Here is a 25,313-nt window from a genome sequence, read left to right on the forward strand (position 1 = left end):
CTCAATGTTTTTAATAGCCATGGATACGCACTCGAAATGGCCTGAGGTGATCAAAATGTCCTCCACCACCACGGAGAAAACTATTGCAGTCCTACGGACCATATTTGCCAGGAGCGGCTTGCCAGAGCAGATTTGCTCTGATAACGGACCACAGTTTGTGTCCGAGGAGTTTCGAAGATTTATGAAGAGGAATGGAGTAAAGCATTACACATCCGCCCCGTATCATCCAGCCACAAATGGATTGGCTGAGAGGTTTGTACAAACCTTTAAGAAAGCAGTAAGGGCCATGTACGATGACGACATTCCACTGCAGCACAAGGTGGACAATTTCCTGTTAGCCTACAGAAATGCGACACATGCAGTCACCAACCAGACCCCGGCCATGATGTTCTTTAACCGAAGGTTGAGATCTCGTCTGGATTTGCTCAGACCAAATGTACGAAGAGATGTTGAGAATAAGCAATTCCAGCACATCAATGAGAAGCCGACAAGGAGCTTCAATGTAGGGCAACCAGTCTTGGCCCGCGACTACCGAACAGAGAAATGGCAACCAGGAATGATATGCACACGGCAGTGGCCACTAATGTACACAGTGGATGTTGGGGAGAACATTGTGAGACGCCATGTTGACCAGATCCTAGAGTCACAGGAACGAGTCAACCCCATGTCTCGGCCATACGTACCTGGTGATGAACCCGACATACCGGTAGCATGTACCCCAGAAACAGTAGCATCGGAAGCTGATGAACCAACCAACGACAGGGGGCCAGAATCGCCTCAGCACCAAGAGCAAGACACTCAGGAAAGACGCTATCCAGAAAGGATCAGGAAGCCTCCACAAAGACTGAATTTATAAATAGACTATTTTCAGTTAATGTTGCATGTTAAAAGTGTTAATTGTAATTCGTTGATATTTAATTGTTAAATGAATGTTATGGTACTGTTAATCTAAAAGGGGAGGAATTGTAGTGTATGTACCTTTAAGGGGAGAACTACTTTTTACAGCTCCTGTATACTGTAGTACCGGCAGTGACCACACCTGTATATTGTGGTAAACCACTATTTGTATTCCACTGTGTACATGCCTGGACATGCCTCGGCTGACTCCTCCCACAAGTCCTAGTATAAAGGTGACTGCTCCCCAGCCCTTTGTATTTCTGGACCGGTCGACCACTCGAGGCAGACCTTCATTCTTTTGTTAATAAAAGCCTTTAGTTACTCTCTTAACTCTCAGTCTTTTATGAGTAATTGATAGCGCATCAATTTTATTAACAAAATTTTTATAATGGAGAAGATCCTCACACCAGCATGCCTGGACTTAGATCATCGGGAGGCGGACTCATCCACCAAGTTTACTCACTGGCTTAAGTGTTTCGAAAAATTCCTGACCGCCTCCGCAGCAATCAAATCGGACAAGGACAAACTGGATGTCCTGACCTCCAAAGTGAACCACCGAGTGTACTCAGTCATCCAAGACGTGACCTCGTACGCGGACGCTATCAAGCTCCTCAAGGACCAGTACACGCGCCCAGTGAACGAAGTGTACGCCAGGCACCTTCTGGGGAGTCGTAAACAACAACCTGGGGAATCGACCGTGGAATACCTTCAGGCACTGTCTGTGCTTGGCCGGGCCTGTGGTTGTAAGGATGTAAAGGCCGCCGTGTACACAGAGGAACTTATCCGGGACGCTTTTGTAGCAGGCCACAGATCCAATTACACCCGACAGCGACTGTTGGAGCAGAGTGACCTCGACCTCAACAAGGCCTCTGAACTCGCACTATCATTGGATGCATCCTACCGGGGCATGGATGCCTACTCCTCTGCGCCGTGGACGCCGCGGGGAATGACAGCCTGGGACACGGTAGGACCGCCTCATAGCGCCGTGCCACCCCAGCCACACCCCAGCAACGGCCCAACTACCGCAGCAGTGTCCCAAGGCCAGAAATGCTACTTCTGTGGCCAGGCAAAACACCCCAGAGCACGCTGCCCGGCGAAAAACGCGATCTGCTCGGGCTGCGGGAAGAAGGGACACTACGCTAACGTCTGCAGGGCCAAAGCCACCCCGAACCCCAGCAGCGCCGCGTGTGGGCCATGCGGGCCGCCATCTTGGGCCTCCCCGGCCATGTGCGAACCACCGGTACAGCAGCCATTTTGGACGCCTCCAGCCACATGGGGATCATGGACGCCGCCATCTTGGACGACAGCCGGAACGCAGCAGGCCCCCAACACCGCCTCATCTGATACCCGCAGCGACACACCGACCCCTACGCTGGCATCCGTTACACTGGACCAAGCGAGACCGCACCAGCTGGCCAGTTCCACAATGGACATTAAGGTAAATGGCCACGATACAATCTGCCTTTTTGACTCTGGGAGCACGGAGAGCTTCATCCACCCCGACACGGTGCGGCGTTGCTCTCTCCCAGTCCTGCCTGCGCACCAGCAGATTTCTATGGCCTCCGAGTCCCAGTCGGTGGACATCGGCGGCTACTGCGTAGTGACACTCGTAGTAGACGGGACCGTGTACGATCATTTTAAACTTCTGGTCCTGCCCGACCTCTGCGCTGCCGTCCTGCTGGGGTTAGATTTTCAGTGCCACCTTAAAAGTGTTACGATGGCGTACGGTGGACCCCTACCCCCACTCACAGTCCGCAGCCAGCAGCTCCCAAATTGCCCGCCGCGCACCAGGTGCAATCTCTCCACACTCAGAGTCAGCCCCCCACCAAGTGTTTGCTAACCTCACCCCCGACTATAAGCCCATCGCCACAAAGAGCAGGCGATACAGTGCCGGGGACAGGGTTTTCATTAAAACCGAAGTGGAGCGACTCCTGAAGGAAGGGATTATTGAGAGCAGCACCAGCCCCTGGCGAGCCCAGGTTGTGGTCGTTAAGACCGGCGAGAAGCAGCGCCTGGTCATCGACTACAGCCAGACAATAAATCGCTACACCCTGCTGGACGCCTACCCACTCCCCCGCATAGCTGATATGGTCAACCAGATCGCGCAGTACCGCGTCTTCTCGACCATTGACCTGAAATCAGCGTACCACCAGCTCCCTATCCGCCCTGAGGACCGCCAGTATACTGCCTTTGAGGCAAACGGCCGCCTCTACCACTTCCTTAGGGTTCCCTTTGGCGTCACCAACGGGGTCTCCGTCTTCCAAAGGGAGATGGACCGGATAGTAGATCAAAATGCATTGCAGGCCACTTTCCCATATCTGGACAATGTGACCATCTGCGGCCGTGACTTGCAGGACCATGACGCAAACCTCGAAAAATTCCTCCGCACCGCCCAACTCCTGAACCTGACATATAACAAGGAGAAGTGCATATTCCGCACAAACCGCCTCACCATCCTTGGCTGTGTTGTGGAACACGGAGTCATCGGCCCCGACCCCGACCGGATGCATCCCCTTATGGAACTCCCACTGCCCCAAGGCCCTGAAGAGGTGCCTAGGGTTTTTCTCCTATTATGCCCAGTGGGTCCCCTACTATGCAGACAAGGCCCATCCCACTTCATCAAGGCCCGCAACCTGCCTTACTCTATTGAGGAGGTCAGGACCATGACCAGGAACTGCCAAGTCTGCGCTGAGTGCAAACCGCACTTTTATAGACCAGACAGGGCCCACCTGATAAAAGCCACTCGCCCCTTCGAGCGCCTGAGCGTTGATTTTAAAGGGCCTCTCCCCTCCTCCGACCGCAATGTGTACTTCCTCAATATTATTGATGAGTACTCCCGTTTCCCGTTCGCCATCCCCTGCCCGGACATGACCAGTGCCACGGTCATTAAATGCCTGAACGGCCTCTTCACCCTGTTCGGTTTCCCCAGCTATATCCATAGCGACCGGGGCTCATCGTTTATGAGCGACGAACTCCGTCAGTACCTGCTAACTAGGGGTATTGCCACAAGCAGGACCACCAGTTACAACCCCCGGGGGAACGGACAGGTGGAAAGAGAAAATGCGACAGTTTGGAAGGCCGCCCTGCTAGCCTTAAAGTCTAGGGGCCTTCCAACCTCCCGCTGGCAGGATGTGCTCCCCGATGCGCTCCACTCTATTCGGTCACTGCTCTGCACTGCCACTAACGCCACCCCTCATGAGAAAATGTTTGTCTTCCCAAGGAAGTCCACATCGGGGACATCGCTACCGCCATGGCTGACGTCCCCAGGGCCGGTCCTACTGAGAAGGCACGTGAGGACCCATAAAACGGACCCCCTGGTCGAGAGGGTCGACCTCCTCCACGCCAACCCCCAGTATGCTTACATTGCATACCCGGACGGGCGGGAGGACACAGTCTCCATAAGAGACCTTGCACCCTCGGGGGCCGCAGTAACCCACTACTCACTACCACCCCCCCCCACGATCCGATATCCAGCCCCAGCAGACGGCAGGCCTGGGCCCCGCGACCCGCTCGACATCTACGAGGACGACACGCCTGTGCCACAGCCCACGCAGGACTCGACGCCGGAAGCTCCACTACCCCTGCCGTCGCCACGCCGATCACAGCGGCAGACAAGACCTCCGGAGAGACTCCAATACACTAACTTTTAATACACTTCACCCCGCCGGACTCAATTTTAAACAAGGGGTGAATGTGGTAAACCACTGTTTGTATTCCACAGTGTACATGCCTGGACATGCCTCGGCTGACTCCTCCCACAAGTCCTAGTATAAAGGTGACTGCTCCCCAGCCCTTTGTATTTCTGGACCGGTCGACCACTCGAGGCAGACCTTCATTCTTTTGTTAATAAAAGCCTTTAGTTACTCTCTTAACTCTCAGTCTTTTATGAGTAATTGATAGCGCATCATATATAAACCCTGAGTAGGGATTTGTACTGTTAGTGAACACCTGTTGATTGTTCCTCTGCAGTCTCTGTCTATTTATTGAGGACACCATACATCAAGATTCACGGATTTAACACCCTCCAGCTAACATACAACATACAACAACAACTTGTATTTTTATGGCACCTTTAACGTAGTAAAACATCCCAAGGCGCTTCACAGGAGCGTCATCAAACAAAATTTGACACCGAGCTACATAAGGAGATATTAGGGCAGTTGACCAAAAGCTTGGTCAAAGAGGTAGGTTTTAAAGAGAAGGTGATGGAATACTTACCACACGCCATGCTGACTTGGACATAATTTGAAGTGGCTTCATTATCACTGGGTCAAATTCCAGGAATTATGTATACCATCATGGAAGCAACATCACCACACGGACGGCAGAGTCTCAAGGAGAAGACCCCGCCCCTTCTCAGGGCAACTAGCGATGGGCAATAAATGCGGCTTTGCCATCATCACCCACATCCCGAGAACACAATAACAGATTACTTTAATGTTGAATGAAGGTGATGATGCTTGCCTGTTACAAAAACAATCATGAAAATGTCTGTGGGATGAATTGGATTTAATTTTTGGCACCACTGTTAAGACATCAGCGAAAAGTTCTGCCTGCATTATTTTAATACAGTTGTTAACCAGTTTATTTAGGTGAACACCTGTGTAAATATAATGTCGACAGGAATTTTTGAAAAAGTGCTAAAAGTAAGCAACAGATTCCCATCTATGGCTGCCATCAGTGGGTTAGTGAAGGATTCGTTGGTGAAGTCGACATAATTGGCAGAATCTAATCGAATTAAGATGCTAAAATTTTGCCTCAAATTTTATATTTGATATTAATATTGGAGCTAGGCCTGTAACTGGCATACCTGGGAGGGCATTTTTAAAAATTTGTTCCTGGGATGTGGGCTTCAATGGCAAGGCCAGCATTTATTGCCCATCCCTAATTGCCTTTGAGGAGGTGGCGGTGAGCCGCCTTCTTGAACCGCTGCAGTCCGTGAGGTGAAGGTACTCCCACAGTGCTGTTAGGGAGGGAGTTCCAGGATTTTGGCCCAGCGACTATGAAGGAATGGCGATATATTTCCAAGTCAGGATGGCGTGTGACTTGGAGGGGAACTTGGAGGTGGTGGTGTTCCCATGTGCCTGCTGCCCTTGTCCTTCTAGGTGGGAGAGGTCACGGGTTTGGGAGGTGCTTTCAAAGAAGCCTTGGCAAGTTGCTGCAGTTCGTCTTGTAGATGGTACACACTGCAGCCATGGTGCGCCAGTGGTGGAGAGAATGAATGTTTAAGGTGGTGGATGGGATGCCAATTAAGCGGGCTGCTTTGTCCTGGATGGTGTCGAGCTTCTTGAGTGTTGTTGGAGCTGCACTCATCCAGGCAAGTGGAGAGTATTCCATCACAGGCCTGACTTGTGCCTTGTAAATGGTGGAAAGGCTTTGGGGAGTCAGGAGGTGAGACACTTGCCACAGAATACCCAGCCTCTGACCTGCTCTTGCCACAGTTTTTATGAGGCTGGTCCAATTAAGTTTCTGGTCAATGCTGACCCCCAGGATATTGATGGTGGGGGATTCGGCGATGGTAATGCCGTTGAATGTCAAGGGGTGGTGGTTAGGTGCTCTCTTGTTGGAGATATTAATTGCCTTGCACTTATGTGGCACGAATGTTACTTGCCACTTATCCGCCCAAGCCTAAATGTTGTCCAGGTCTTGCTGCATGCGGGCATAGACTGCTTTATTATCTGAGGAGTTGCAAATGATACTGAATACTGTGCAATCAACAGCGAACATCCCCACTTCTGACATTATGATGGAGGGAAGGTCATTGATGAAGTAGCTGAATGTGGTTGGGCCTAGGATACTGCCCTGAGGAACTCCTGCAATGATGTCCTGGGGCTGTGATGATTGGCCTCCAACCACCACAACCATTTTCCTTTGTGCCATGTATGACTCCAGCCAGTGGAAAGTTTTCCCCCGATTCCAATTGACTTCAGTTTTGCTAGGGTTCCTTGATGCCAGACTCGGTCAAATGCTGCCTTGCTGTCAAGGGCAGTCACTCTCACCTCACCTCTGGAATTCAGCTCTTTTGTCTATGTTTAGACCAAGGCTGTAATGAGGTTGGGAGCCGAGTGGTCCTGGCAGAACTCAAACTGAGCATCAGTGAGCAGGTTATTGGTGAGTAAGTGCCACTTGATTGCACTGTCGATGACACCTTCCATCACTTTGCTGATGATTGAGAGTAGACTGATGAGGCGGTAATTGTTCAGATTATATTTGTCCTGCTTTTTGTGGACAGGTTTTATTCTTATTATTGTTTCTTGCAGCGATTTGTTGCAACTGAGCGGCTTGCTAGGCCATTTCAGAGGACAGTAAAGAGTCAACCACATTGCTGTGGGTCTAGAGTCACATATAGGCCAGACTGGGTAAGGACGACAGTTTTCCTTCCCTAAAGGACATTAGTGAACTAGATGGGTTTTTACAACAATCCGATAGTTTCATGGCCACCATTACTGATACTAGCTTTTTATTCCAAATTTATTTAATTAAGTGAATTTAAATTCCACAGCTGCCGTGGTGGAATCTGAACTCGCGTCTCATGGATTATTAGTGCAGGCCTCTGGATTACTTGTCCAGTAAAATAACCACGAGGCTACTGTTCCCTGAAAGCTGCATTTTCAAATTTGGACCATTTCAAATGCTTCATACCTGGCTGTGCATTTCTCCTTTTTTCATTCCTTAAAAAAAAAGTACCAGCATTGCACAAAAGGGTGAAAACAGAACCCAATCATTTGTGCCTGTGTGTTGAGCATTACATCTCCACTGTGCGTTTCCACCCAATTAGTAGTGTGACATTCAGTGACAAATGGGAGCGTTTTTAAATACATAATTTTAATCCAATGTTTGGGGCGTGTGTGCGCCTGTGTGTGCACACGTGCGCTTATGATAGGGTGAAAATTTGTTGCGGGCGTTAACGCAAAACGGGCAGTGTCGCATTTTCCGCCTGTTGTAAGCCCCGCCCGATATTCAGTCCCATTAACTGATCTGAATATCGGGTAGGACGTATAACGGCAGCCAGCGCCATGCTGCCCATTTTACGCTACCACCCGAGTTGGATTTCTACCCCGGTGTGATTTGGGGGCTGAACTTGTGGTCTCGGGTAAGTTGAATTTTGTCTGACTATTGGAAATCGAGTGAGGGAGGGGAGACTCAACAGCCGTGCAGGAGAAGGATCAGACGGTGTGCTGCAGCATAAACAACCGGACCTGGTTGAGACTTGCACAAACTTATGGGATGAGCAATGCTACTTTAAATCTGCAACCAAACTATCCAGAAAGAAGAGCGAGTGGGGTAGGTTTTGCAGCCAGCACATTCTGTCGATGGACAGAAACCAGCGGGCAGCAAGCCCCCAGGTTTTCTGATATATACTGGCTCCGTGAGAGGTCCCACTGCCCTTAGTGTTGGGTCTGACAAAATCTATCTTAATATGCACCAGAGAGCAGAGCCTGGCAACTAGACTGCGTAACATTATCATAAAGGTATCGAGTTCCTGTTTTAACAGGGACATTAACCAATTTATTTTAAACAGATGAATGCTTCGTTAAAATAGACAGAGGAATTTGATAGTCGCATTAGACATTCACACAATAATGCCACCCAGCATGATTTCTTCTCTCGAAGGTGCCCTTGAAGTCTAAAGAAGTTGCTACTCAGGAACTTTCATTTATACACGCTTGACAGTCCCAATAGTTAATGAGCAATCTCCCAGTCCAGACCTGGAAAGGGACAGACATCCGCTGCCTGCACCCCAACCCCCCTCCACCCCCCCATTCAAGATTAGATATATAGTTGGAATGACAAAATAATTATACAGTCAAATGGCAATTTTAAGGGGGCAAGAGGGTGAGAGGCTATTTGAATCACAAATTTTATTTGTAACACTAGATCTTTAATCATCGCATAGCGCCAGCACAAAGTGCTTTGAATGATCATGGTTCATTGCTAATGTTTGTGCCACTTCTGTCAGCACTTCTACTGTGACATCTCTCTCAATCACAACAGTTCATCTCATCCTCTTGTGAACCTGGCCTTAGTTTTCCCACTGGGTGCCATTCCAACAGATGGCACAGGAGCCTTTCACCAGGCATGATTTCAGCATGCCTGGGCCAGTTTATTCTCTCCTTCCTGATTAGTATGTCAGCATGTCGGGCTCTCCCCTGCGCCATCTTTCCGTCTTATGTTCTGACCAGTGCACCCAACCGATTCATCACGGAGTGTGCTGATTGCACGCGTGAGTTCATTGCTGCTTTTAGCCTCACTCCCAAATGTTCAGCGAGAGAACGAGCACAACACTTTCGGGGTTATTTTTGCGAGCTGGCAGCTTTAAGACTGATTTCACACTAATCGGGAAAACAGCAGATCTGATATAAAGTGTGCTTAGAATTGGTTTGCACCACGTCATATTACCCGATGTGCCTGTATTCTAGGGTTGATATGGGGATAATTTGCTGACTTTGTGCTCTCGCTGGGGTCCCTTGCTCACATCTTTAAATTGGACAGCTGCACGCGATTTTCTAACTATTAATTTAAATAAGCAGAATTTCACACCCAAATTTCCGAGAGTGCACTCCCGATAGGCCAGGCTCCCTGCCTGAAGTGCGCAGTTGGAATATTATCCCTTGTATGTGAAGTAATATGCATGTTACACAGCTGGCCATGTGACATTGTTCTTACAGTGGATTCTATTTATGCTCATGTACAGGTAAGCGTACACTAACAATTTGCAGAAGGAGTAAGGCTATTTTATTTGATGTTCATTTCTGTTATGCCTTTTCATCTAAATCATTTCTGCGCTTCAACAACAACAACTTGCATTTATGTAGCGCCTTTAACATAGTAAAATGTCCCAAGGGCTGCACAGGAGCGTTATCAGACAAAATTTAATGCCAAGCCACAGGAAGAGATATTAAGACAGGTTGGTCAAAGAGGTAGGTTTTAAGGAGCGACTTAAAGGAGGAGAAAGAGGTAGAGAGGCACAGAGGTTTAAGGAGGGAATTTGAGAGCTTAGGGCTTAGGCAGCTGAAGGCACGGCCGACAATGGTGGAGCCATGAAAATCAGGCTTGGGCAAGAGACCAGAATTGGAGGAGCACAGATTTCCAGCATTTTGTATCTGGCTGCTGGGAAGTGCAGTAAAACATCTTAGGGTGGCTTTTCTTTCCTCAATGTGAAAAACCACATTCTGCCCAGGACAACATGCTTGAAGTTTTAAAGTCATGGGGGTGGGGGTGGGCTGGGGTTGGGGGAGAGAGTTTTCTTCTGTTGTTTGTTACAGAATTGTAAACAGGTTCTTTGTACAAGTGTTTAGGATTTTGCTGCAAGTAACATGCATGTGGGAAGCATGGGTATAAGCAAGCGTGGCAAAGCATGTTGAATAGTCAACACGCAGTGTCATAGCACCTTCCGACAAGGTTTTCACTTCCAAGGCACCAATTCTAAACAGTATTTGTTAAACTTATGTGCTTGAAAGCAGTGGTTATGATTTCCCAGCCAACAACACCCTCCAGTAAATCTTCCAATTGGCTGTTGTTTCACACGTGACCTTGGAAGTGATGGTGTCAGTCGGCTATTATGGGTCCATCACAGCCACCATTTTCTGAATCTGTCCTCATTTCATAGTCTCATCTCCAGGTTACTCAGTAGCAAGCAGTAGTGGGAACTGTGACATATTTTGCCCTGCACAGCCTGCCAATATTGCATTTTACTGCCCTCCAGCATTGCCCTCCTCTGTGATCAGCACAAGATCAGGCCCTACTGTTCTGTCTAGTTCATTACCACAGCAGACAGTACATTGACCCCCCCACCCCCCTTAGCTATCAGGCACATTTTATTTTTCCAGTCAAAGAATTACAAGCACTAAATATCTCTAGGGGCTGGATTTTACCAACCTCGGCGGGTCTGAGGCAGGCGACGTCGGTGGCGGGTCCGGCCCTCACTGCCGGCTCCAGCCCGCTGTCCAAAATGACTTTCCTCTGATTGCGCTTGTTAAGCCCGCCCAGCGCGTTTGCTGGCCAATTGAAGGAAGCGGGTCTGATGACGTCATTTGATGACATGTCATCAGCTGGTTTCCTTAAAGGGACCATGCGCAAATTGATTTTGACATTTGTGCTGTCAGTGTTCTACATCATTGAGTTGCTGCAAACACTGACAAGCATGGCACAGCTGCACCCTGGCTCTCCCATGACTCCCTCCATATGCTTATGGAGGGAGTCACAGCTCGCAGGGAGGTTCTCTTCCCTTCTAATGGGCAGAAGAGACCTCCCCAGGAGACCAATGCAGTCTGGTTGCACATTGCACAGGAGGACACAAGCAAGGATGTGGTCAGGAGGACCTGGCTGCAGTGGCACAAATAATTTCAGTAGATCACAAAACGTTAGTATAAAGCCACGCTCAACCTCATCCTGCTGTGCCACTCATCACATCCCCATCACTCTGCCTTCCCTACCCTACTCCTGCACATCTTTACGCATACCAACTTACCTTGCATCTCCACCCATCCCTCTCTATCTACATTATCACATCCCCATCTCACTAGCTGCCCCTCACACTCACCCTCATCCTAGTGCAACCATACCAACTAACAACACACAAGGGTAGGCACTTGGGCGTTTTATGCAATGTTCATGTAAAGTTTCTGTTAATGTGGTGTCAAACATTGAAACCTTTATTTTCAACACTTTGCGTTCTTGGACAGATTTGTGTGCACCTTTGGAAGTGCTTTAGTGAGTTGCAGTGACTGGTGAGACATAACGGAACCTCCAGCAATGCTGATCAGTGAAAGGAATGGCTTGGGCATTGTAGGGATGCTTTACGGTGTTGGTGTGGGATGGTGCCAACCTGGTGCATCATGTGGCAGCCAGGGTGTACAGCATCAAGTGAAGTAAATCTGGCCATGGTGAGGCCATCCCTGGCCTCCCGGGCAGCAACATGTTCGGGTGCTGATGCCCTCTGTCCTGTGCAACATCAATTGATTGCGGATAAGGTTGGAGTTGTTATTGGTGCTACTGGTGTGCCTGGTGCTGATGGTGTTGGGGCTGATCATGCTGGGATTCTGAGGACCAAGGTGAGATAGTATCAAGAGCACCGATGGTGATGGAATAGATGGCAGGTGAACTTGAGATGACAGAAACGATCTGTCAATGGTGAGAGAGATTGTTCCAATGAGGTGACACTGGATAGAGAGTTTACTCCAAACACTTGCAACCTGCATAAAGCTCAATCTGTCTTCCAAATGCAGTAAGCAACAACTTCTGAGCTTGAAAAGTGTACAGCTGTGAGTTGGGAGCTTTTATAGCACATTTGCAGCTGCCAAGTAATGAAATGATTCCATGGCCATTCAACTCCCGACTTGCTTACCCGAGCAGTGTGGACCCCGTGGGCGGCCTGGTAAACACTGAAGATGAGCTCAAAATTGTTCTTAATGCTCTATTATCAAGGTCATAATGATCTGAATTGCCTCCCCCGCCATTGTGTGTTGAACCTGCTCAACAATGACAGACCCAACATTTGGGAAAGGCACGTGGCAGCGGGTTGAGAGTGGGGTCCCAACCCGTTGTCAAGGAAAAAACATTTTCCCACCCGACCCGCCACCGACCGCGCCCGCTGACCCCCCAAAAATTCCCCCCTCGGTTTCTTTCAGCCACATACCCTCTGTTGTAAAGGAAAAATCCCTTTCTCACCACCAAAACATGCAGGCATTATGTTGCACTGATGCTGACCTCCTTCACGTTCTGCCACCGCCAGCAGTAGCACTTTTGCTAAGAAACAAACTTCCCGAAACACTGACCAACCTGTACAGTGTACCCTGTACTAGAAATGGTAAAAGTCAAGAGTTGAGTTCAATGTGAGAATGGCACTCGAGGGTTCAGATCACACTCGTCGCTTGACTTTTGCTCTCACTGTTACTGATATCATCCATCATGGTCAAATTGGCTTGTAACTCGCTGTCAGAAATCTCTTTCATATGTGATGCTCTTCAAAAAGCTATGTGCTGAATTTCCTTAAGTGTCAATGGGTTATAGTAATCAGGGTTCGCAATTTGTTGTGGCGAGTGATCAATCAAAAACCAGCATTTTCAATGCCTGGGAAACGTTTTATACAAAACTCCAACAAGTCATGTGACATGAAGTAAGTATTGACATTTAAAGGACTTGTTGTACCCTCGTTGCAACAGTGTACCTGCATTACAACAGTGACTACACTTCAAAAATTACTTCATTGGCTGCAAAGCGCTTTGGGACGCCCGGTGGTCGTGAACGGCGCTATATAAATGTAAGTCTTTTTAGTTCCATGACTCCTTTAGTTCACGTCAATTGCCACAGAACACACCAGAGAACAAAACCGTTCATAGAATGTTAAAATATCAATGGTTTGAAAACTTTTACTAATAGATAAATGATTTGGTGTATGCACATTATATAAAATGGCAGGCTCAAGGGGAAGCGGAGTTTAAGGGTGCAGCCCCGCCTTGGCATTCAGATGGTCATAAATTGTTCATACCTTCAACTTGTGTTCAGAGCCCATTTAATAAAACGAGAGATTTTCTGGCAAAAATACTGCGGATGCTGCAAATCTGAAGTATAAAGATTTTCCTGTATCACTTGAACTCCTTGCTTATGTTCTATCTTTCCATGTTTCAATTATTGTATCTACTTAAGTGTCAGCTGTGGCTCAGTGGGTAGCACTCTTGCCTCCGAGTCTGAAGGTTGTGGGTTCAAGTCCCACTCCCCGAGACTTGAACATAAAAATCTAGGCTGACGCTCCAGTGCAGTTCTGAGGGACGTGCTGCACTGTCGGAGGTGCCGTCTTTCGGATGAGATGTTAAACTGAGGCCCTGTCTGCTCTCTCAGGTGGACGTAAAAGATCCCGTGGCACTATTTCGAAGAAGAGCAGGGGAGTTATTCCTGGCCCAATATTTATCCCTCAACCAACATAACAAAAACAGATTTTCTGGTTGTTATCAGATTTGCTGTTTGTGGGAGCTTGCTGTGCGCAAAGTGGCTGCTGCGTTTCCTACATTACAACAGTGACCACACTTCAAAAAGTACTTCATTGGCTGTAAAGCGCTTTGGGATGTCTATTGGTCGTGAAAGGCGTTATATAAATGCAAGTCTTTCTATTTATAAAAGAGAAATATGCACTCCTGTTTTCAGCCAAAGCTGCATATTGAATACCCAGTGTAATTAAGGGGTTAATTAGTCACCAACAAGTTGAACTGTTTGGCCAATCCCATTGAATTCAGCTGATGTATATTTAGCATCTTCTTTGGACTGTGTTTTATATTCCTGAGTGCATTAATGCACCACAAGCAAGGTCAGCATTACCGGGTTCCTAATCATGCAACACAAAATTATAGTTTATGAAGCTACAGTTTAATCGAAAATCAAAGGCAGAGATGCGCTTTTTATCTTTCAGTATTCCCACTGCTAGTGTGAGGGCAGGTGTGAACTGACTCTGATTCCTCTGGTAATGAGTTTCCTTTATTATTACTGTCGAATAATTGAAAGAGGAGGGAGAGAGAGACAGAGACCAAAAGCACGGGCCATTTTTATACCTGTGATTTCATCTGACACAATCCATTTGAAAAGTGATTAATATCCCAGAGCTTTGCACAGGGCATCGGGGAAGTCCATTAAAGGGTTACAGGATAATATTGGTGCTGCTGTATACCGACATGAAAGTGTTGGAATCCTCCCGGTGTTCTGGCCTGATTTCTTCCCTCGTTTGATAACACAATTCAAAGCTTTCCGAACCGTGCTTTTTTCCCATGAAAGGCCCAGCTGATAAGTTCTGGAGAAAAAAATGAATTTGCTCGACTCTCAAACTTTTCTGAAGGCAAAAGATAAATGGAATATGTGGCCAAGGGGCGAATGCTTGCCCCCTTTCTTAAAAAAAGAAATAAAGCATATTTATCACCATCCGTTCTCCAAGCTGGCAAAATAGGCTATTTAAACCCCCCCCCCCGAGGTTTGTAGGTTTTTTTTTAAGCTGTCTTATGTTTTGGACAGTGTCCACAGAGTGGCAGAGGATTCCCCCCCCCCCTTCTTCTTCCTCCAATCCTATTAATATGTGCAGCAGAGGGTGGATGCCATTACCCTGAGGATCCGCTGAGCAGTGTGGTGCACTTATTCAGCATTGGTGGACTGTGGACTGCATTCACATCACATCTCACTTCCCCTCACCGGGAGGGTCCGACTCACACTTTTTTTTGCCGTGTCGGGGCTCTTGTGTGAGTCTCGGCAAAGCCTTATCTCGCCGGAGCATTGGCAGAAAGAGGCGAGGTTGCCGCCGTGGTCCCTGCCAGCAGCTGATGGGGGGGGGGGAATTAGAAGACTTTTCATTTTAAAAAAAAATAGACAAAGTGCAGTGGTAGCTAAGTGAAGGCTGCAGCACAGAACTCTGCCGCTCCAAGTTACAACCAGCCAAGTGCTTCCCTGTTGTTTTTTTTAAAGTGAATGAACTTTAAAGTAACGCACTTCTTGACCATCGCTGAACAGAAGGACAAAAATCACCCTCAACCCAGTGAACTCTTCTGACAAGATCTGCAGAGTGAAGACCCGCGGGGAAGGTAATTGAGCCTCCGATACAGAGACAGACAGAGAAATGTCCCAGCTAACAGGGACAGTTACTATGCTCATAATAAATGTGTGTAAAAGAAGAAATGTTACTGCCTGCTATGTAGGTTAGAGACCAGAAGACGTTTTGACAAGAACTTGGTGAAAGATGGAATAAGGAAAGACTAGAGTAAAAGTTTGTTAAAAAAAATGAGACAACCGAGGTTCCCTATTCTGATGTATTCTGTATGCCGGGGTTGTGTGTGCTCTTTAATGAATGTATATATGCGATTTGACACTTTTAATTCTTCAATGTCATCGCTGTCTACCTTCCAGTTGTCAGTACTTCCCCAGCACCAGGTGTTTCGATTAGAATTAGCGGCTCTTTTTGATTTTTCACCTGGATACGGTCGGGCAGGCGTCACTCGAATCTGAGCAATAGCTTGTCGTTGATATTAAGATACATAGAAATCACTGCACTGGCCGTCCAGGAGTCGATGCCTGTGCGGTGTTGTGCTTGTTATGTGTAATCAATCATTTTGGAACATCACCAGGGTGCCTCGCAGAAGGACTCGAGTATTTACAGAGGAAGGCGAAAAAGCACATCTCAATTCAGACGTACTGTAATATATCTGTGATCCTCCTGAACAAAAGGTAGGAGATGTCAGTCGGGTAAACGATTCTGGTAATTGCCTCCGACGTGGTGAAGACCAATTCAAGCACTTACTAAATCTTGCGACTGCCACATTACTGACTATTCATAAGCTATAACTAATCGATTTTGATGAACTGGAAGAAGGCACTTTTAACTTTACCGCTGAAAGCTATGGGGCGATTGTGATTTTAAATGGGGCTAAAGGCAGAAAGTTGCTGTCACTGATGTGTCTTCAATCAGCGAGGATCAGTTTCTACCTGTAACTGACCCAGAGTCTGGCACACAGGCAAGTAGCTGCAAGCTTGACGCTGGTTTGACTCATTTGCAGTATTTACACAGTAATGTTCTTAAATGTCAGGGAATGGCTGAGAGTCAGGAACAACCTATTTAAAAATCAAACATCATAATAGATTGTTTTTAAATGTCACCCCTGTTAATGCCGTTACATAATTTCTGCCTTGTGTCTGTGTGTTGAGGAGGAAACGTTAAAGATAACAGGACACAGCAATGAAGGCCTTTTGATAATGATCTTTTGGTCATTGCACTGAATGAGGCTTCTGCCTTTTCTGACCTATTACTGCAGCTCTGTGTCTACCAGAGTTAAAGAATGTAACAATTTTAGTATCAGCTATTCATACAGCATACCTAACGAGGTACAATCTAGAATCTATTTGAATTCATTTGGATCAAAATAAGTCTCCCTTAGATCGGGGTATACTTAATGTAGAACTTGCATTCAACCTGTGCCAAATCATTTTGATAACTTCAATACAGTAGGCATTGTGAAATGAAAAACCGAACAGTAATATATGAGGGAATATATTTATCGATACATACATAGACACACAGAGAGATAGATATAGATAGATACAGATATAGATAGATAACAATGTAGATCGATACATAGATAGATAGATCTAGTTCTGTTTTTCATTTCACACGGCCTAATTGTTGAAGTTATGAAAATAATGGCATAGGTTGTACATTAAGTCTACACGTTGTACATTAAGTCTACAAATTGTACATTAATCTACTCTTATTAACAGGATATATAGGAGGGATTAAAACATTAAGCATATTGTTTCACTGGAAAAGCTTTTGTGTAAAAGTTTATCACTTGGGTGATAGTATTGGAAAATATCTTGCTCTCCCAAATCCTCTCCCTATCCGTTTTCCACATTTTAAAGACCAAACTTTAATATATGTCAAAAACAAGAGACAAAAGCTATCCAAGAAATCAGTCAGAAGTTACAGAGATATACTTAGGTGGTTTGTACAGTTTGACTTTGTTCTTGTGGGTAGTAATGTCAGTGGTGCCGTGTTACAGTGACTTTTGCTGACAGGTAGATCCCACATATTCTCTAAGACAGGGTTTTACTGGGTATTGTAAGAAATCCCTCTCACATCATCTGCTGATTCAAACATCAGAACTGAAAAATCACAGCCATTAAAGAAAGAGGTGTAAAATTGCCACTGTGTTAGCTGCCACTATTACAACCAAATTGGTCAAATATGTCACCTGTCTTCAACAACCATTTAAGGCTATTTGCATTGTTTATCACAGCAGTGCATCCTCATTTACTTTGGTGTCTAGGAGTCTCCAACCTAATCTCTGTCAACCAAACATACAGAAAAGTGAATATCTTACAGTATATAATTTAATCCCTGCAGAAGAATTAGCAATATTATTGTTATGGTACCAATCCTGTGATGCCATCTATCTTCAGCTGCCATGTCACCGTAATCTTTGTGATCCTGTCACTTGCATCATGCCATCTCTGCCAGACTCCGAACACAACTGGGTAACAGTGGAGGGGAAAAGCATGTTGAAATTGAACATTGTTTTTTATTTAAAATCCATCTATATTAGGGTTCTACTAATGTCCATAAACCACTCCTAGCTCACTCCTGCAGTTCATGATGCTATTGGAAATGAGCAATTGAATCACTGCTCAAAAAGCCACTGCCAACTGTTTGTAGTCCTGCAGTCGACATCAAGACATTATGGGGCTGAATTTCCTTGGGGTTCCCACCAGTTTCTTGGGGTTCCGGCGGTGCAGTGGGAGAAGCTCTGATGCAATCGCCTCCCTATATTTTTGGTAACTGTCCAGCAATACTGAAAGTTTGGGTAACCCTGGTGACTTTAGGGTTCGTGCTGGAAAAAGCCCCAAATGATGAGTAAAACGGGGAGAGGTTGAGAAGGTTAAAAGCACAGAGTGCGCTTTGTTTTTCTTTCACTTCTGACACATGGGGCTGAAATCACGCTGTGTGATATTAGTAACAAATATATCGGTGTGTTGGTATGAAATTCCTCTGCTATTTTAATGCACTGGGTTAAACTCTTCATTAAAATGGCAGACAGGAGAATTTCATACTTCATGTTAATGCATTTGTTGCTGATATTGCACAGCCTTATTTCAATCCTATTATATCTGAAGACAACTTATGAATGTGAAATCGTAATTTCCGACCTTTTCATTTTAAGTGTTTCCCTTGTTATTGAAAGTATTCCGACTTTCAGCTATCTTGCTGCTGTAAATGCCGACTTTGTGAGTAGTTTCATTTGTCTCTCCTCCTCTTCTGAAGACAGTGATTTGTGCTGGGTAACATGGCTGGCGGCAGCTCTCCTGTACTTCACTGAAGTGGGCATCTTTCATCTGTGAGTTAAAGGCAAAGACAGGCTGTATTTACCATAGGGGGCTTCACAGGTGAGCCAGATCCTATTCTCAATGGACATGCACACATGCACACTATCAGACAAGATCTGGAGTGCCCAATTCCCCTCACTACCTCGGGATGTTGGAGCCAGTTGTAGCAGATTTCTTAACGACCTGGCTGAGTTTGGCGAACCCAGAGTACACTCGGCACTTGATGTGGGACTCTCCTGGGCTGTATGGCTCAGTCCTACAACATTATTTGCGCACTGTGATGCCAGTGTGTCACTTCACTTCGAAATTTTAATAACCCTTCACAACACTTGTCAGGAAACGGCATTACATATTGAAACCTTGTCATCTTATGGTTGATATTCAGATTATTAGAAATTAAAAACGCAGTTGTTCCAGTTAAGAGGGTGAGGGAATGATAGGATTGTGAAGATACAGTGACCCTAGCTAAATTGACAAGGACGCTTTATAATTAGGGTTAAACTTTACACTGCATTCTAAATACCAACCCACCTAAACTGGTTCAAATTATTTTGTAATTTTATCAGCTACCATTGGACAATTTTGACAGTTTAGGCTTTATAGCTTTTAAAAATATATATAGCTCTTTAAATTGCACTGTGTAATAACAGACTATGAACATTTAACACAGTCATATGAAATTCCTTTGTCTTTTTTTTGACAGAAGCAAAAATCCATTTAATTTAAAACAGGTTAACGCCGCCACTAAAATAGCAGGCAAAGGAATTTCATACAACCACATTAGGCATTCTAGTGCTAATATCACAATGTTATTTAAAGGTCAAGAGGGGAGAAAAAATTCTCTCTGTATTCAATCATTTATCTTTTCATAATTCTGGTAAAAGGTTCCTTACGGTTCTGGCAAAATTGATTCCTGTCCGTGATTAGAGACATAGTAGGTATTGTTATAAACATTCAAAGGGCAATTTACCTGATAAACAACAGCTTGCATTTATATAGAGCCTTTATCATCAAATACAAATGTCCTAAGGTGCTTCCCAAATAGTCCAAAGTAAAATGAATGCTGAGCCAGAAAGAAAGCGATTAGGAGGGGTGACTGAAAGTTTGGTCAGAGAGATGGATCTTGAAAGAGTTTATAGGAGAGGTTTATAGATTGAGTCATGGAGGGTAGTGCCAAGCTAGCTGAAGGCTGACACCTATTGTGGGGCAACGGTAGGGTAAGATGTACAGAAGACCAGAATCAGTGGAACAGAGTATTCAGGGAGGGATACAGGATTGGAGGAGATTGCAGATATAGGGTGGGGCAAAGCCAAGGAGAGCTTAGGCGAGGAAAATAATGTTGAATTTAGTAGTTATTAATCTATTGTGAAACAGAAAATTCTTGGTAATATAATTGGGGCTGGTTTGACTCAAGAAAAGAATGGAAAAATACATATCTAATCCCTGAAAAATAATGACTGGTTCCTTTGGTGACCCTAAGCTGTGCGGAGAGAAGATTCCTTGTTGAATTCCTAGTGTGTGTTCAGTTAGGCTAGAGGAGTGGAAAACCACCCAGGCTCCCACTCCTGATCTCTATTCAGTGACCCTTGGCTGGAATGTGTGCTTCTGTGATCTTGGATTGGGTTCTTTGGGTCCCAGTCAACAATCACGGTTTAGTTCTCACTTGCAGAATGGCCACTTGGGGAGGAGCAGAATAAAATTGGGAACAATAATAAATAAAAGAAAATAATCCCCCACTCATTATGTTTTTGTCCCTGGTTGTACAGTAGAATGGTTATTATTGCAGTCGAAATCCCTGTAGTATAGCAGGACACGCCTCTATTGATCCATGGCAGCGGAGCCAAGATTTAGTTGTTCCATTCTCGTAATGCTAATAGACACAAGCAACCGATCTTTAGTCACCTTAAAGAGAACAGCACAACATGTCCGCGAGGTGATATACCAGTGTGGTTTCCAAAATACTGGTGGTCCTTATCCACACTCTTCAGTGCAGGTGAAACTATTCCATAGTCTTTTAAAGTGGTTTCCACTATGATAAATAAATTATTATTGAATAACCACTTAGCATATCCATATGAGGTTATTTTAACACAGACATCAAACTGTTTAGTTTAAATGGGTTACATCCTCTGCTAAAATAGCAGACAAAGAAATTCCTATCAAGCCATTAAGTGTCCATCCACAATATTGCAAACCTTTTTTTTTAGTCACAGCTATTTTGATTCTTAAAAAATGGATTTCCTATTTCTGAAGCTTAATTTGAACTTGGTCTGAAATAACTCAAATGTTACTCCACTGTTATTGCATATTGGCTTAAAGAATCAGTGTCTAAGAAAGCCTTACCTGCAGTTCAGGCTAATCTTAAACAACTTGTATTTAAATAGTGCCTTTAATGTAGTAAAACATCCCAAGTTGCTTCACAGGAGCGTTCTCAAACAATATTTGACACCGAGCCACATAAGCAGATATTAGGGCAGATGACCAAAAAGCTTGGTCAAAGAGGTAGGTTTTAAGGAGTGACTTAAAGGAGGAAAGAGAGGTAGAGATACAGAGAGGTTTAGGGAGGGAATTCCAGAGCTTAGGGCATTGGCAACTGAAAGCACGGCCACCAATGGTGGAGCGATGAAAATCGGGGATGTGCAAGAGGCCAGAATTGGTGGAACGCAGAGATCTCGGTGGGTTCTAGGGCTGGAAGAGATTCCAGAGATAGGGAGGGGCAAGGCCATGGAGGGTCTGGAAACAACAACAACTTGTATTTATATAGCGCCTTTAACGTAGTAATACATCCCAAGGCGCTGTACAGGAGTATTTTAAGGCAAAAAAATTTGACACTGATCCACATAAGGATAAATTAGGGCAGGTGACCAAAAGCTTGGTCAAAGAAGTAGGTTTTAAGGAGCGTCTTAAAGGAGGAAAGAGAGATAGTGAGGCGGACAGGTTTAGGAGCCAATGTAGGCCAGCGAGCATAAGGTTGATGGGTGAACGGGACTTGGTGCAAGTTAGGATATGGGTTTGTAGTAGAGAAAAGTCAGGGGTTATCTTTCAATTCCAGGAAGATCCTGGAATAGTGAACAGTTTTGGCAGAGGAGAGCAGGACCCGATAGTGCTTTAACAAAATTAACAGCAACAACAACTTACATTTATATAGCACCTTTAATGTAAGACTATATCCCAAGGTGCTCCACAGGACCGTAATAAGACAAATATTGATACCAAGCCAAAAAAATGAGATATTGGGACAGCTGACTAAAGCTTGGTCAAAGACTAAAGTTTTAAGGAGTGTATTAAAGGAGGAGAGTGGGATGGAGAGATGAAGAAGTTTAGACAGGGAATTCCACGTCTTAGGGGTTAGAGGGTTAAAATCAAGTTAGTATAATGTGGTCTGCAAAAGAATAATTTAACTGCTTGGGTGAAAAGAACTGCAAGTCAGTCTAAAATTCTGCCTACCATTGAATAACCTCCTCATCAGTAATGAATCCATTCTGTTAATACTGCGTGGCGGCTTCGCAAACCAGGAGATTTTTTTTAAAAACATGGCTACTGCTACCCTGTGGAAGTGTTGTAAGGATAGCTGTGAGCTGGTTATGAGAGAGTGGTAAGGTAATGGTAGGTAAATTAGATTAAACAGGCAGTGCAACCTGTTTATGTGGGTCACAACGTCTGAATTATTCTGGCTCTGGAGTCACTTCTTCTGGTGCATTTTGTTGCTGTTAATGCTATTAATTATAAAACAGATTTCTGGCTGTTTTAGCTCCTGTTGGTAGCCCTTCAAAGGGCCATAACTTGTGCCCTCTTGTTCATTGGAAAGCACGTCAAAATAATAGGTTGGCGACCTTGGAGAACTGCTTTTCCAACAATTACCTTGCGTATTTTAATTACAATAATAATGTTTCTTCATTAATTCATGTGGGTGTCGCAGGCAAGGGCAGCATTTATTACCCATCCCTCATTGCCCTGAGCGGTTTGATATCACTAAGTGGCTTGTCGGAGGGCAATTAAGTGTCAGTCACATTGGTGTGGGACTGGAGCCATATATAGGCCTGACCGGGTAAGGATCGCAAATTTCCTTCCCTAAAGGACGTTAGTGAACCAGTTGGATTTTTTTTTTTACAACCGATAGCTTCAGGGTCACTTTTGCTGATACCAGCTTTTTACTGGTTCGGTCTACTGAATGTTCAGTACGGTGTCTGAAGGAACCATTGTAAAACATTAGATTGACTTTCCTGACATGAGGCAGAAACCTCTTAATTTCTCAAACTAATTTTGTTCACAGTCCCCGTCAGAAAGACTTGGGTATATTTTTGTTTTGCAGAATGCACTCCTTAATGCACAGAAGAAGCCACGACAGTGGAGCATGCACATTGTGCACGTGCCATAACCTAATCAATAAACTCGGAGAGATAAAGCCGCTGGTAAAGATTTATTGACGGATCTTATGACTGTTCTCGAAGGCGGCTTTTGAAGTTCCATAATTCTTACGGACTGAAAGGGGCCAGTGAGATTAGTTTTGTAAAAATACTCTTTGAAGCAGCAAGCAAAGCTATTAATCAGTGTGAAAATGCCGACTCTGTACTTTTTAAAATATTGAAAAGACACTGAAGAGACCAAATTTAAACCAATGTTGTTCCTCTTCCGATTGAATGGTTATTATGGTGAAGTATCATGTTTGTGGTTGTATGCTCAGGAGTTTTGAGCTTACGTGAAGTCCCCAAAATTATCATATTACACCGATTAGTAATACTGGTGACAATGGTGGGATAGAACAAGTTCACTGGGACTTCTATGGTGATCTTTTTGTTTTGATAATTTCCAAAGTTGGATTTTCAAGTTCCAATTTTTAACTGTTTCTAACATTTTTGCAGCAATGAAACTGTCATAAATATAGACTGCGAAAAGGACAATCGTTAGCAATAAATAACTTGCAGATTCCAACGGGAAGAGAGTCAAACAATTAGCAACAACTAACCCAGGACACAAATATTTAGATCATTAAGCTGTTCCCAGAATCAATCTGAAGCACTCTTGAGACCATAAGGAACACTGTGGAGCACAGCACGTGCAGGGATATGGGATGCGAAGGGAAGGACCTGAAGGGAATAGAAGAAACAGAACGGCTGCCAAATAAAATGGGGAGAATAGAGAGGCAACAGAAACTGCAATAGCTCTACTTTGTCAGCCTTGGCTCAGTGCTAAGACTCTTGTCTGTGTCAGAAGGTTGTGGGTTCAACTTCCATCCAGGATGTGAGCAAATAATCTAGGCTGACAGTTCAGTGCAGCATTGAAGGAATACTGCACTGTCGAAGATGCTGGGCTGGATTTTACCTGCCGAGACGAGTTTGGGGTGGGACTGCTGCCTTCCGGGTTCTAGTCCTGCCCCCAGCGATGTCCGACGCACAGACACTATTTTCCCCCGATTGGCCTTGTTAAGCCTGCCAATTAAGGGAAAGCCAGTGTCGGATGACGTCAGTTGATGACGCTTCATCTGCCGGCTTTCTTAAAGTGACATGAACCTTTTATTTTTGACAGATGATCTGTCAGTGTTTGACAGCATTGAGGTGCTGTCAAACACTGACAATCACTGTACAAACGTGAGCTCTTGCACCCAGGCTCTCCAATGACTCTCTCCTTAGGATAAAACAGATTGCAGCTGTAGGTGAGGGTAAGGAAGCGATCTGTCACTTCTCCCAATGAGGTGAGGCCACACAAACACTTCAAAGCTTGACACCTAAAGAAAATTTTAAACACATTAAAAATGACTTCCCCAACATTTCCTTACCTCTGATACTCACCAGTGTCCCATTGCATTTTTCACACCACTTCTGCAGCTGTCATCTATACACAAACATAACAATAGACCCATAGCATTCCTCACTTATCCTGGTGGGGTTCCCCGACGTTGGGAAGGTCGAAGTCTCAAAATGGGAAAAAGTCTCTTAACTGCCTGTTAACAGGCAGTTAAGTGGCTATACTCCTCTTCCCACTCCCATTTCTTTTGATTTTCCCAGTAGCCCAGCCTGCAGACCCACCTCCTCAGGGCTGGTAAAATCCAGCCCGCTGTCTTTTGGTTGCAATTTTAAATTAAGGCCCCTGTTTGTCCCCTCAGGTGTATGTAGATAGCTCAAATAACGATTTGAAGAAGAGCACGTCCTCATATCCTGTCCAACATTTATCCTTCAACCAATATCACTAAAAACTGATTAACTGGTGATTGATTTGTTATTTTGTGAGACAGTGTACAAATTGCCTGCCATGTTGGCCTATAAAGCAACGTTAATTCACTGGTTGCAAAGCACGTTGGGACATGCTGAGGACAGGAAAGGCACTATATAAATGCATGTTCTTTCCTCTTTGGGGGAGGGGTTAGAACAGAATGAACTACATTCACTGTATGAATCACAATGAGCTCAACATCTCTGGTTACTATTTGTTATACTATTTTTTAAAATCCTAAATAGCGACCTACATGCTTATCATCCCTGACCTTGCCGATACCCACGGGCTCCCTATCCCTCACTGCATCAGTTTCAAAAATCCTCATCTTCAAATCACTCCATGACCTCACTCTAGCT

General features: G+C 45.2%; 1 long non-coding RNA gene across 2 annotated transcripts in view; it reads right to left on the reverse strand.

Annotated features, from left to right (window-relative positions):
• Positions 1 to 15,995: 15,995 nt before the first annotated feature.
• The window catches only part of LOC147124043 (uncharacterized), a 37,516-nt gene continuing 28,198 nt past the window's right edge, over positions 15,996 to 25,313 (reverse strand). For both annotated transcript variants that reach the window (XR_015075745.1, XR_015075742.1), the window contains exon 3: positions 15,996 to 18,753. This is a non-coding gene — a long non-coding RNA (uncharacterized LOC147124043). The remainder of the gene's footprint in view (positions 18,754 to 25,313) is intronic.

Source organism: Somniosus microcephalus, chromosome 1 (genome assembly GCF_052327205.1).
Source record: "Somniosus microcephalus isolate GS21.2 chromosome 1, FLI_Smic_1.0, whole genome shotgun sequence".
Classification (NCBI taxonomy): Eukaryota; Metazoa; Chordata; class Chondrichthyes; order Squaliformes; family Somniosidae; genus Somniosus; species Somniosus microcephalus.